This window comes from Chiloscyllium plagiosum, unplaced genomic scaffold, assembly GCF_037043375.1.
Source record: "Chiloscyllium plagiosum isolate Xiang-an unplaced genomic scaffold, Cpla_swu_hap1 HiC_scaffold_34, whole genome shotgun sequence".
Classification (NCBI taxonomy): domain Eukaryota; kingdom Metazoa; phylum Chordata; class Chondrichthyes; order Orectolobiformes; family Hemiscylliidae; genus Chiloscyllium; species Chiloscyllium plagiosum.
The window spans coordinates 53,395,940-53,409,126 of record NW_028270172.1 but is presented as its reverse complement, the minus strand read 5'-3'; the positions used below and the strand labels follow the sequence as shown (position 1 = coordinate 53,409,126).

The window sequence follows — 13,187 nt, the reverse complement described above, 5'->3', positions numbered from 1 at the left end:
CCTGGATTGATAACTGTCAACTTCCTATATTGACATAGGAAGGCTGAATACAGCAGAGATGAAAGTAAACAAGAGTGGGGATTGAGCCTGGGACCATCACACTCTGTGTTTACCCTTCAACTCTGTATCTATGTCATGTCCTCCATACCAAAGATCGATCGCTGAAATGCTCTCTGCTCTGTTCACTGTGAGTGGTCCTATCTCGCTGCAGGATTTCTTGAAGGCTCCAGGTCTCTCTTCCCTCTGAATGAAATGTATCCCAATCTGCTTTGGGAGGTAAGGGAGGAGATTGCTGGGGCATTGGTGGATATATTTAATACATTGCCGACCACGGATGAAATGCCAAATGACTGGAGGATAGCAAATGTGGTTCCTTTGTTCAAGAAGGGCAGCAGGGATAGGCCAGGAAATTACAGAGCAGATAGGTCACCCCATTAGAGGAATGATTTTGTAAGATTTGGAAAGGGTTCAGTGGAGATTTACAAGGATGTTACCTGGTATGGAGGGAAAGTGATATGAGGAACTTGAAGCTGTTTTTGTTCAAGAAAAGACGTTTGAGATGAATTATTTGAGACATTAAGATAATCAGAAAGTGAAATGGATTGGACAGTGAGAGCCTTTTTCCTCAGATGGTGATCTGAGGGGGGATAGCTTTAAATTGAGGGGTGAAAGATATATGACAGATGTCAGAGATAGTTTCTTTACTCAGAGTGGTAGGAGCATGGAACAAACTGCCTGCAACCGGAGTCGATCTGCTAACCTTAAGGGCATTTAAACGGTCATTGGATAGTCACATGGACGAGAATGGAATAGTGTTGGCTACTTGGGCTTCACATCGGTTCCACAGGTTGGCACAACATCGAGAGCCGAAGGGCCGGTACTGTGCCGCCATGTTCTATGTTCCAGAGGGAATAAACATAAGGTGAGAGGGGAAAGACTTAAAAGGGATTGGAGGAGAACATTTTTCACACAGAGGATGGTGCAGGTGGTAGAGAAAAGTACAATAACAACGTGTAAAAACGATTTGGGCAGAAACATGGAGAGGAGAAGGTTTGAAGGGATTTGGGTCAAATGCAGGGAAACGCGACTCGGTCAGGGACTCTGGTCAACATGGACTAGTTGGATCGAAGGAACTATTTTCGTGCTGCATGACTCAGTCTCCTCCTCCAATAACTGGAGACAACCGAGATAAGGCATGTTGTAGACACTGAAGCAAGTTACAGCAATAGGGATAGTAATCTGGAATGCAGTACGTTTCAAATACGTGGAGTGACTGTTGGGATAGGAGGAGGTTACAGAGAAAAGAACGGTTATCGGAGTTAAAAATTATTGAAGACACCGGTCCACAAGACAGTGTCAGAGTGTAGGAAGTTTTAGTACAACAGAACTTAAAGTAGGGGTGGGGATTGTGTGTGGGGTGGACCTGTACTGTATTCCCCCTCCAGATCTGTATCGATGTCATGTCTTGTTAACAGAGGTTTGGAGCCTTCTCATTCCTCTCTTCTCGGTTATCGAGACTGGATGAAGTTATCAGTACTGAGGGTTGCAGAGTTAGCAAGGACTCTTCAGACTGGCCACGGTTACCGGCAGAGAGAGTTGTTTGGACTGGAAGAGGTGACAGTCATCAATAGGATGGTACACATTCACGGATGATTTTAGTGAGGTTACAGAGTTAAGAAGGCTAGTAGTGATGGGAGGAGGTCACAGAGATAGATAAAATTGCAGAGATTGGCCAAGGTTACAGATCTGGGGAATGGTCACGTGGCTTCATAATTTACACAAAGGGAGGATGGGCAGGAAAGACTGTGGGAGCTGGAGGGGTTTATACAGATAAGGAGGTTTATAGGGATGATAGAAGGTTCATGGGAGTGAGGTGCTTTAGGATAGGATGGAGGAGTGCTGTGGGGATTGGAGAAGTTTGCAGTGATATCATATGATGGAAAGGCTTGAGGAAGGTAAATAGGTGGATCTATTTAATATTTTGCTGGCCACAGGGATATTAGGTAAAAATTGGGAACAATTCTGAGGGACAAGATGTATCAACATTGAAAAGGAAGGAATAGATTCAGGACAGATTTTGTAAAGGAAAACCCTGTCTGATGAATTCAATTGAGTTTTTGTTGAAAAGTTATCTAAAAATATTTATGTGAGCAGTGCAGATGATGTGGTTATCGTGGTGTTCGGTGAGGCCTTTGACAAGGTCTCAGTCAATATGTAAATGGCCCAACTGGAGAAAGGAGCGAAACCTGACATCCTCTTGGGAAACAAGGTAGGGAATAGGACTGAGGTGTTAGTGAGGGAGCACTTTGGCAAAGTGACCGCAATTCTATTAGTTTGAAAATAGCTTTGCTGAAAGACAGGCCTGGTCCAAAAGTTAAAGTTATAAAATGTGGCAAGACAAATCTCGATAGTATTAGACATGAACCTTTTTAAAAAGTTGATTAGAGAGTCTATTTGCAGGTAAAGGGAATTCTGGCAATTGGGAATATTTTAAATGTGAGATAAAAGGACCGTTCAGCACCAGCATGTTCCTGTTAGTGTGCAGCTCAATGCTGGCAGCTTTCGGAAACACTGGCGGTCTACTGAGACTCTGATCAAAGAAAAGGGGGCACATGTCAGGTATAGCCAGCTGGATCAAGTGAATCCCTGAGGAGCATAGGGGCTGTAGGAATACTCCTTGGATGGAAATCAGGAATGCAGAAAGGGGACATGAAATAACTTTGACAGATAAAGTTAAGGAGAATCCAAAGATATTCTACAAGTGTATTAAGAGCAAAATAAGAGCTAGAGACAAAACCAATATTCTTTATGATCAACAAATCCAACGATGTGTGAATCTATAAGATCCTAAACAAATATTTCACTTTGGAGCTTACTGTGGATAAGGTCTGGGGTGCTCAGGGAACTAAACATTGTTTGGCCAGACCACTATTGGAATATTGTGTGCAATTCTGGTCTCAATGCCATCGGAAGGATGTTGTGGAACTTGAAAAGGTTCAGAAGAAATGAATAAGGATGTTGCCAGGATTGGCAGGTTTGTGCTACAGAGAAAAGCTGAATAGACTGGGATTATGTTCACTTTAACATGGGACGCTGAGGAGTTATCTTATAAAGGTTTCGTAAAATCATGATGAGTATGGATAGGGTCAATAGATAAGGGACTTTTCTCCGGTCGTGGAGGGAGGAGTGGGGGGGGTGAGTCCAAACCTACAAGACATAGCTTTAAGGTGAGAGGAAAAGATTTAGATGGGACCAAAGGGACAGCTGGTTCCTGCAGAGATTGGTATATGTATGATATAAGCTGCCAGAAGAAATAGTGGAGGCTGACAGAAATATATTTAGCAGGCATCTGGATGTGTATATAAATAGGAGGATTTTAGAGGGATATTGGCAAAGTTCTGGCAAATGGGATGAAAAACGTCATGGTGGAGTTGGAACAAAGGGTGAGTTTCCGTGTTGTATATCTCGATGACTCCATGTCTTGAAATGAGTCCACATTATAGAAGAGGCGGTGTTGGAAGTTTTAAAACATAGAGGTAGATAAATCTCCAGGACCTGATCAAGTGTATCTCAGAACATTGTGGGAAGCTGGGGAAGAAATTGTAGGGGCCTGAGCAGTGATATTTGTGGCATTCTGGGCAGTGATGGAGGTTTTCTGAGATTACAAAGGGATCTTGATGAAATGCGTGAATGGCTGAAAAACTGCAGATGGAGTTCAATGCGAGGTGATGCATTTAGGTTACAACAAACAAGGGTTGAGCTTTCACAATTAATGGTAGGGTCTTCAGTATTGTTGTACGCCTTGGGGTTCAGGTACGTAGTTCTTTGAAGTTTGCCACAAGGAGAGACAAGATGGTTATAAATGGTACTTGCCTTCATTGCTCAGTCATTCGAGTTTAGGAGTTTGGGAAGTCATGTGTAGATTGTACAGGACATTGGTAAGGCCTGTTCTGGAATACTCTGCCCAGTTATAGGAAGGATATTAAGCTGGACAGGGTTCAGATCACATTTACCGGGATGGTGATAGGTATAGAAGGTTTCAGTTATAAAGGAAGGTTGTACAGTCTGGGACATTTTTCACTTGAGCCTGGAGGCTGAGAGGTGACCGTATAGAAGTCTACAAAATAAGAAGGGGTATAGATAGAGTTAATGTGACCTGTCTTGTCCAAATAGCAGGTCATTTTAGGACTGGGGCTACATTTCTTAAGGTTAGAAGGGAGAGATTTAAAAATCAGAAAACATGAGGAGCAAACTGTTACAGAGTGTGTTTTGTGTGTGGAATGAAATTTCCAAGGAATTGTGTACAATTACAATGCTTAAAATATTAGTACAGGAATAGGAAAGGTTTGAAGGGATGTGATCCAGGAACAGGCAGGAGGGACAAGGTTAGTTTAAGATTATGGTCGGCATCAACCGAACAGCTAAATTCCGTGCTATATGAATACATGATGATGAAAATAATGCTGTGGCCTTATTTAAGAAAGACTGCAAGGGGAAGCCAAGGAACTGCAGACTGAGCAGACAGAAATCAAGGATCGGTAAGGTGTTGGAGATCATTCTGAGACGTAGGATTTACATGCATTTGGAAAGACAAGGATTGATTACAGACAGTTAGAGTGGCTTTGTGCGTGGGAAAACATGTCTCACAAACTTGACTGATTTTGTTGAATATGTGACCAAAATACATAGATGAAGGCAGAGCAATAGACATTGTTTCTGACTTCAGCAAGGCCTTTGACAGGGTTGAGCAGGGTACACTGGTTAGTAAGGTTAGATCACATGGGATCAGCAAGAGCTAGCCAACTGGATACACAATGGGTTTGATAGGAGGAGGCAGAGGGTTGTTGTTCAGACTGGAGGCCTCTGACCAGCAGTGTGCTGTAAAGATTGGTGCTGGGGCCACTGTTGTGCATCAACTACATAGACAATTTGGGTGAAAATATAGGAGTCACAGTTGTTATGTTTGTGGATACCAAAATTTGTGGTCTCCTGTGCAGTAAATACAGTTATCAAAGGGGATCGTGATCAACAGGGCCAATGGGCTAAGGAATGAAAGATGGAGTTGAATTCAGGTGTTGGATTTTGTTTCGGCAAACCAGGGTAGGGCAGTGTTGTCGGACAGAGAGAGTTACATTGTTCCTGGGAAGTGACATCACAGGTGGACAGGGAGGGGAAAGCACTCTTTTTTGGCACACTTGCTGTCATTGGCCAGCGCTTTGTTCCATACATTGGACAAAGGACCGAGTGAATGAATTGGAGCTATTTGTAATATTGCCCTCAATATTTGTCTTGGAATAGGAGGCAACAGGTGACCTTATAAAAGATTTGTGAGCCCAAAAACTGGAGGGTATAAGCAGGAGGTGGCAGAGCAAAGATTTAAAGAGGGAGTGGAGGAACAACATGATCCACAGAGGAAGGTGCAGAGACAGAACAGACTGCCAGAGGGAATGGTAGAAACAAGTACAATTACAACATGGAAAAGATACTTGGGCAGGTACATAGAGAGAGATGGTTTGAAGAGACATGGGCCAAACGTAGTCAAACCTGACTCGTTCAGTTTCGGATCCTGGTTAGCATAGACAGGTTGGGCTGAAGGGTCTGATTCCATGCTGCCTGACTCTATGTCTCCAGTTATTGGAGGAGGAGACAATCTAGACAAAGCATGTTGTTGAGACTGAAGCAAGTTACAGAGATAGGAATGGTAGTCTGGAATGCAGTACGTTTCAATTATGGGAAGGGACTGTAGACAGGGGAGGAGACGACAGAGCTAAGAGCTGTTATAGGAGTTAAAACTTATTGAAGACACTGGTCCACAAGAAATGCCATAGATACAGTGTTGGGGGGAAATACACAACAGAGAAATCCCAGGCAGCATTCCCACCCTCTCTTGGGAGGCCTGCTTTCCCCTCTGTTGCCCGGGTGCTCACAAAGACTGCACAGGTCTGGATTGATAACTGTGACTTTCCCGACACTGTCTCAGTACAACAAAACTTACAGTGGGGTGGTGATTAAGCCTAAGGTGTGTCTGTACTGTACTCCCCCTCCAGCACTGTATCTCTGTCATGTCTTCTTAGCCAATCTTTGGAGCCCTCTCATTGCTCTCTGCTCTGTGCACTGTGAGTGATCTCATCTCACTGCAGGATTTATTGAAGGCTCCTGATCTCCCTTCCTTTTGCCTCTCTGGCTGACCAACCATCTTCAATGAGGTGATGGGTGAGACACCCAGCAGTTGGGAAGTCTACTGAGTCAGGAACTTCCTAAATACCTACAGGAGACAGAGAAATAGACAGACTCTGAAATTAGGGTGATGGAAACAGATGGAGAATGGTAATAATTGTCATATTGACCTGGAAAATCCCAGTCTCCATCTCTGGCCTATGCGCCCTCTTCTCTCTGGAGTGGACAATTCTGTTACCTCAGGATCTGGTGTAGCTGCAAGAGCGAGAGACACTGACAGAGGCAGCAATTAGACCCACACAGTGAGGGATACCATGTGGAGAGATACTGAGTGATATCAGCAGAGTATAGGGATGGGGAAACCTGTAAGAAGGCAAAGTGATGGCCTGGTGGTATTATCGCTGCGTTATTTATCCATGAACTCAGCCCATGTTCAAAACCCACCATTGTAAATAGGTGAATGCATGAATGCTGTGGGGACTGGAGAAGGTTACAGTGATATCATGTGCTGTAGAGGCTGGAGGAAGGTGCACAGATGGGGAGGTTGGTAAGGACTGAAGAATGTTAGAGCAGGGTGTGGCTGTAGGGTTCTGGATAGGATGATAGTGACAAGGATTTATGGAGCTTTTTTGAGCAGAGACCATAACTGTTAGCTTCACAGACATTATGGAAAGAGAGAAGGATAATGCAGAAGCTAAGTATCTAAACTTTGGGAGGCTATTTATCATTATACTATCACTGTCACTCAATGTTATCATTATCATTAGACTGGCAAGCCTAGACTCCTACACTTGTTGGAGTCTCTATTTGGAACACGGGAGATGTTTAATGTGATGCAGTGAGAATTCAGAGCCAATGTGTTTTGCGAGGAGTGAATGCCTCAGACAGCACATCTAGCGAATACCGATCAAGAGATATTGTGAGTTTAATCAAGAAAATACAGTGCAACAAAGAAACAGCCGAGGAGCTTCTAAAGTAAAGAGAGTGCCGGGGTGGGGGAAGGGTTGCTTAAAAATGAACAGGCAAACAATAGTCACAAAATATCCTTAGCAGATAATGTTAAGGAAAAGTCAAAAAGCATTTAGTAAGTATAGTTAGAGTAAGAGGATTCCTAACTAAGCAGTGGGGCCTGTTGGAAACCAAAGGGACAATCTGTGCATGGAGCCAAAGGAAGGTGGCGAGGTCTTCAATGAGTACATCCCATCTGTATTCACACAGGAGAAATACATTGTAGCCGGGGATGGTGAGGTTCTGGAACACATTAAGATTAATGAGGAGGAGGCGTTAAATATTTTCACAGGCAAAAAGGTGGAGAAATTCCCAGTAACGATAAAATATGTCCCAGGCTGCTATGGGAGGTAAGGAAGCAGATTGCTGGGGCCCTGGTGGATATAGTTGATACTTTGCTGGCCAAACACAGGTGAAGTGCCGAATGACTGGAGGATCCCTAATGTGGTTCCTTTGTTGAAGAAGGGCAGCAGGGATAGGCCAGGAAATTACAGAGCAGATAGTCTGACAGCATTGGGAGGGAAATTATTGGAAACAATTCTGAGGAACACGATGAATCAACATTCGAAAGGACAGGAATACATTATGGATTGTCTGTATGGATTTCATAGAGGACTGTCCTCTGATATTCATGAGGGCAGAGCAGATGATGTGGTTTACATGGAGTTCATTAAGGTCTTTGACAAGGTCCCATATGGAAGTCTGGTCCAAAAGGGAAGAGCCCATGGGATCCAAGGCAAGTTTGTAAATTGGATTCACAATTGGTGGAGGGTTGCTTTTGTGATTGAAAGCCTTTGTCCAGCGGATGTCCCACAGGGATCTGTGCTGGAACCATTGCTGGTTATTATGTACATTAATAACTTGGATATGAAAGCAGAAGGAATCATTAGTAGGTTTACAGATGACATGAAAGGTGAGGGCGTTGCCCACAGTGAGGGGGATGGTCTCAGGCTGTAGTCTGATATCGATCAGATGATAAACTGAGCAGAGTAATGGCAGATGGAGTTTACTTCTGATCACTGTGAGGTAATGCACTGTGGGAAGTTTAATAAATGAACAATATACATCACGAATAGTAGGTCCTCCTGGAGTACTGAGGAACACAGGGACCTTGGTGGACAAGTCCCTGGATGTCTGAAGGTGTCAGCACAGGTAGACAGGGTGGGAAAGGCACCTGAATTGGGAACAGGAGGGGGACCCATATCCTGGTGGTGAGAGTTGCTGGATCTGCTCGAGACGATTTAAACTCATCTGGCAGGGGTGTGGGACCCCCAAACAATCATAAGGCCAGAAAGAAAGTTGAGGCTGGTACAAATGTTCAAGAGAGCAATATAAATAGATAAGGCAGGCAAGAACATAGCAGACAATGAGGGAAAACTGGTGGATTAAATTGCATTTATTTCAATGCAAAGGGCCAGACAGATAAGGCAGATGAACCCAGAGCATGGATGGGAACATGGGACTGGGAAGTTGTAGGTATTACAGAGACACAGCTGAGGGAGCAACAGGACCAGCAGCTCAATGTTCCAGGGGACAGATGCGACAGGAAGGATAGAACAGGAGGCAAAACAGGAGGAGAGCTGGTGGTTTTGATTGGGGGAAACATCCCAGTAGTACCTAGAAGGAGTATTCATGCAGGATCGCCCAGTTACGCGATATTAGTGGAACTGAGAAATAAAAACTGGTCGTCAGTTTTCTGCAGTCGTACTACAGCGTTAGGCAATGGGAGATGAAGGAGCAAATATGTCAGGAGATCTCAGATACTTGTTAGAATAATAGGGTTGTCACGGTAGGGGATCTTAACCTTTCCAAACCTTGACTGAGATTGCTACTGTGTTAAGCACTTGGATGGAAGGAATTTGTTAAGTGTGTTCTGAAAACTCCCAGTCATTATGTAAATGGCCCAACTGGAGAATGGGGCTAAACCTGACCTCCCCTTGGGAAACAAGGTAAGGAACGGGACCGAGGTGTTAGTGGGGGAACACTTTGGAAAGACACCACAATTGTATTAGATTGAAAATAGCGAGAGAAAAGGACAGGCCTGGTCCACAAGTTCAAGTTATTCAAGGGAGCAAGATAGTATTAGACAGGAATTTTTAAAGTAGATATAGGGAGGCTATTTGCAGGTAAAGGGAAGTCTGGCAAGTAGGAATATTTTAAAACCGAGATAAAAGGAGCGTTCAGTGCCAGCGTGTTCCTGTTAGTGTGCAGCTTAATGCTGACTGAATTAGGAAACACTGGTTAAGTCTCGAGGCTCTGGTCAAGAAAGAAAAGGGGGCACATGTCAGATATAACTGGCTGACTCAAGTGAATCCCTTCAGGAGCATCGGGGCTGTAGAAAAACACTTAGGAAGGAAATCAAGAATGCAAAAAGGGGACACGAGATCGCTTTGGCAAAGAAAGTTAAGGAGAATCCAAAGAGATTCTACAAGTGTGTTAAGGGAAAAAGAAGAGCAAGGGACAAAACCGGTATCCTTAATGATCAATGAAGCCAACGATGTGTGAAACTACAAGATCCAAAACAAATATTTCACTTTGTAATTTACTGTGGATAAGGCCTGGGGCACTCAGGGAACTAAACAGTGTTTGTCCTGACTATTTTTGGAACACTGTGCAATCTGGTCTCAATGCCATCGGAAGGATGTTGTGGAACATGAAAGAGTTCAGAAGAAATGACCAAGAATGTTGCCAGGCTTGGAGGGTTTCTGCTACAGGGAAAAGCTGAATAGGCTGGGGCTGTTTTCACTTGAACATGAGAAGCTGAGGAGTTACCTGCTGAAGGTGTCTAAAATCATGATGGTCATTGATAGGGCCAATAGACAAGATCTTTTCCCAAGGGTGGGGGTTTCCAAACCGACAGGGCATAGATTTAAAGTGCGAGGGAAACTTTTTAAAGGGATCTTAAGGACAACTGGCTCCCGCAGAGTGTATGGAATAGGCTGCCAGAGCAAATTATGAAGGCTGATAGAAACACATTTAAAAGGCATGTGGATGGATATATGAATAGGGGGAGGGGGGTTTCAGAAGGATATTGGCAAAATTCTAGCAGATGTGACTAGATACATCATGCAGGAGTTTGTCCGAAGGGCCTGTTTCCGTGCTGTACATCTCTATGACTCAATGTCTTGAAATGAGTCCACATTATAGGAAAGGAGGTGCTGGAGGTTTTAAAACACAAAGGTAGATAAATCCCCAGGACCTGATGAAATGTATCTCAGGACATTGTGGGAAGCTGGTGAAGAAATTGTAGGGCCCCTCGCAGAGATATTTCTACCATAGAGAGCTATGTGTGATAGGCAGGTAGACTGGAGGGTGTGCCATTGTGGACAGTGAAGAAGGTTTTCTGAGATTACAAGGGGATCCTGATGAAATCCGTGAACAGCTGAAAAACTGTAGATGGAATTCAATCTGAATGAATGCGAGGTAATGCAGTTGGTACAACAAACACGGGCAGGGCTCATACAATTAATGGTAGGACCTTCAGTAGTGTTGTAGAACAGAGGGACCTCAGGGTTCAGGTACATAATTCTTTGAAGTTTGCAATATGGAGAGACAGGATAGTTAAAAAAAAGGGGTTTGCCACACTTGCTTTCATTACTCAGTCTTTTGGATATAGGAGTTGGGAAGTCGCATTGAGATTATACAGGCCATTGGTGAGTCCTCTTCTAGGGAGAGCTGCTGGTTCTGATTGGGTGAAACATCACAGCAGAACTGAGAGAGGATATTCCTGCAGGATCGCCCAGTGAAGCTGTGTTCGTGGAATTAATCAATAACAATGGGTCTTCCCTTTCCTCTGATTGTTCTACAGACCCGATAGCCCGCCCTCCTGCACCTTGACCTTCTCAAGATGGCGGCCCTCAAGACCGCGCTCCCTCTTCCCTCAAACAAATGGCGCCGTTTCCCTGATCAGAGACCGCCACCTCTTTACCCGGCCTGGAGGGATTTTTCCGAGTTTTTTTAACGTTTATCCGGGACTTGTGAATTCTCTCCGCTCCTTTCTCCCGGCGAGGCTCCCACACACCGGCTCTGAGCGCCGTTCTCTGAAGCCGATCGCAGCCGCTGCCAGAGAAAGCACCTCCATGTCTCTCCCTCTCTCTCTCTGTCCTGACCAATGTGACACTGCGCATGCTCTGCATAGAAACCAAACTGCGCGTGCGTCTGAGGTTATCAGTGAGTTTATAGAGAATATTCATATCTGCACAGACTGATGGGTAAATTATTAGTCATTAACAATTGCTTTGTCGAGTTATAATCATAGAGATGTCTAACACGCAAATTGTCCGGTCCAAATCAACCATACCGGCCAGGTATGTAAATTACCAATCGTTCTGGGAGTTTGAAAAGGAGTTTCTTACTCGAGTAGTGTAAATCGATTGGAAATATGTACGTTATCAGATTTACATTTCAACTGCAGTATTTTTTAAAATCTCACATTGACTTATGAGAGACGTTTAATGCTCCACTATGTCGTGAGAATGATCAATCCTGCAAAATAGTTTGCTCTCTGACCAATCTTGAAGCGTTCACTCCCGAGAATGCTTTGGCCCCTCTCCTCATTCACTCTGGTGAGAGGACCGGCCGCTACTCGGTCCTCCTGTTCCGCCCCTTCCTCCCAATTGCAGAGTTGATTCAGGCGTGACTTAGCAGGCAAGGGACAAAGGAAGTTCGAGTCGATGTTTTGTGACGCGGTGAAAATATCCCGAATCTTGGACCGAGAGGCCTGGGTTCAATTCACAGCTTGTGTCGGTGTGTGTAATAACAACTTTTAACAGGTTCATTAGGAAAACCAAGGGAAGTCAGGAACAGAGTGAAAACAAGAGAAAATGCATGCAATGTGGTGGGGCTCTCAATGCTCAGATTATTTGACTCTTTACCAAGCGTTTCAGGGTCCCAGTACAGACTGTTGCACTCCTCTTAGCGCACAGCCAGATACCACGATTGTGGGGCAAAGTGGTGGAATGTAGAGGTGCTTTTCTGGAAGGCGCTCGGTTTTTGTGGTGAAAACAGTTGAGAAGGAGTCGGGTTTTGTATGGAGCTACCTGTCCCCCTCCTGTTGCAGTCTCTTATTATTGCCCTGACTACCTCGTACATGGAGAAAGTGAGGACTGCCGATGCTGGAGATCAGAGCTGAAAAATGAGTTGCTGGAAAAGCGCAGCAGGTCAGGCAGCATTCTCTACCTCGTACATGTTTGGTAGAGATCAGTGACACTTCGTAAGCCCACAATACAAGATCCATCACTCTGTTTAAGACAGTAAAAATCTCTTGTAGCACAATAGTCAGAGAACAATACAGCGCAGAACAGGCCCTTGAATCCTTGATGTTGCGCCAACCTGTGAACTATTCTCAGCTCATCCCCCCACACTATCCTGAAATCACCCATGTGCTTATCTGAAGGATTGTTTAAATCTCACTAATGTGGCTGAGTTAACTACATTAGTAGGTAGTGGATTCCATGCCCTAACCACTCTGAGTAAAGAATCTGCCTCTGACATCTGTCTTAAATCTATCACCCCTCAATTTGTAGATATGCCCCCTCATACACACTAATGTCTTCATCCTAGGAAAAAGACTTTCACTGTCTACCCTATCTAAGCCTCTGATCATCTTGTATGTCTCTATCAAATCCTCTCTTAGCCTTCTTCTTGCCAATGAAAACACGTTCAAGTCTCTCAACCTTTCCTCCTAAGACCTTCCCTCCAGACCACACAACATCATGGTAAATATCCTCTGCGCCTTTTCCCATGCTTCCACATCCTTCCAGAAATATGGGTACCAGAACTGCACACAATATTCCAAATATGGCCACACCAGGTTTTTGTATAGTTGCAGCATGATATTGCGGCTCCAGAACTCAATCCATCTACGAATGAAACCTAACACATTGTATGCCCGCCTTAACAGTACTGTACACCTGGGTGGCAACTTTCAGGCATCTATGTATATGGCCTCCAACATCCTTCTGCACATCTACACTACCAAGAATCTTTCCATTGACCCAGTA

General features: G+C 44.3%; 1 long non-coding RNA gene across 2 annotated transcripts in view; it reads right to left on the bottom strand.

The window, feature by feature from the left end:
- The window catches only part of LOC122548293 (uncharacterized), a 607,308-nt gene extending 596,093 nt beyond the window's left edge, over positions 1-11,215 (bottom strand). For both annotated transcript variants that reach the window (XR_015752799.1, XR_015752798.1), the window contains exon 1: positions 11,114-11,215. This is a non-coding gene — a long non-coding RNA (uncharacterized LOC122548293). The remainder of the gene's footprint in view (positions 1-11,113) is intronic.
- Between the last annotated feature and the right edge of the window lie 1,972 nt (positions 11,216-13,187).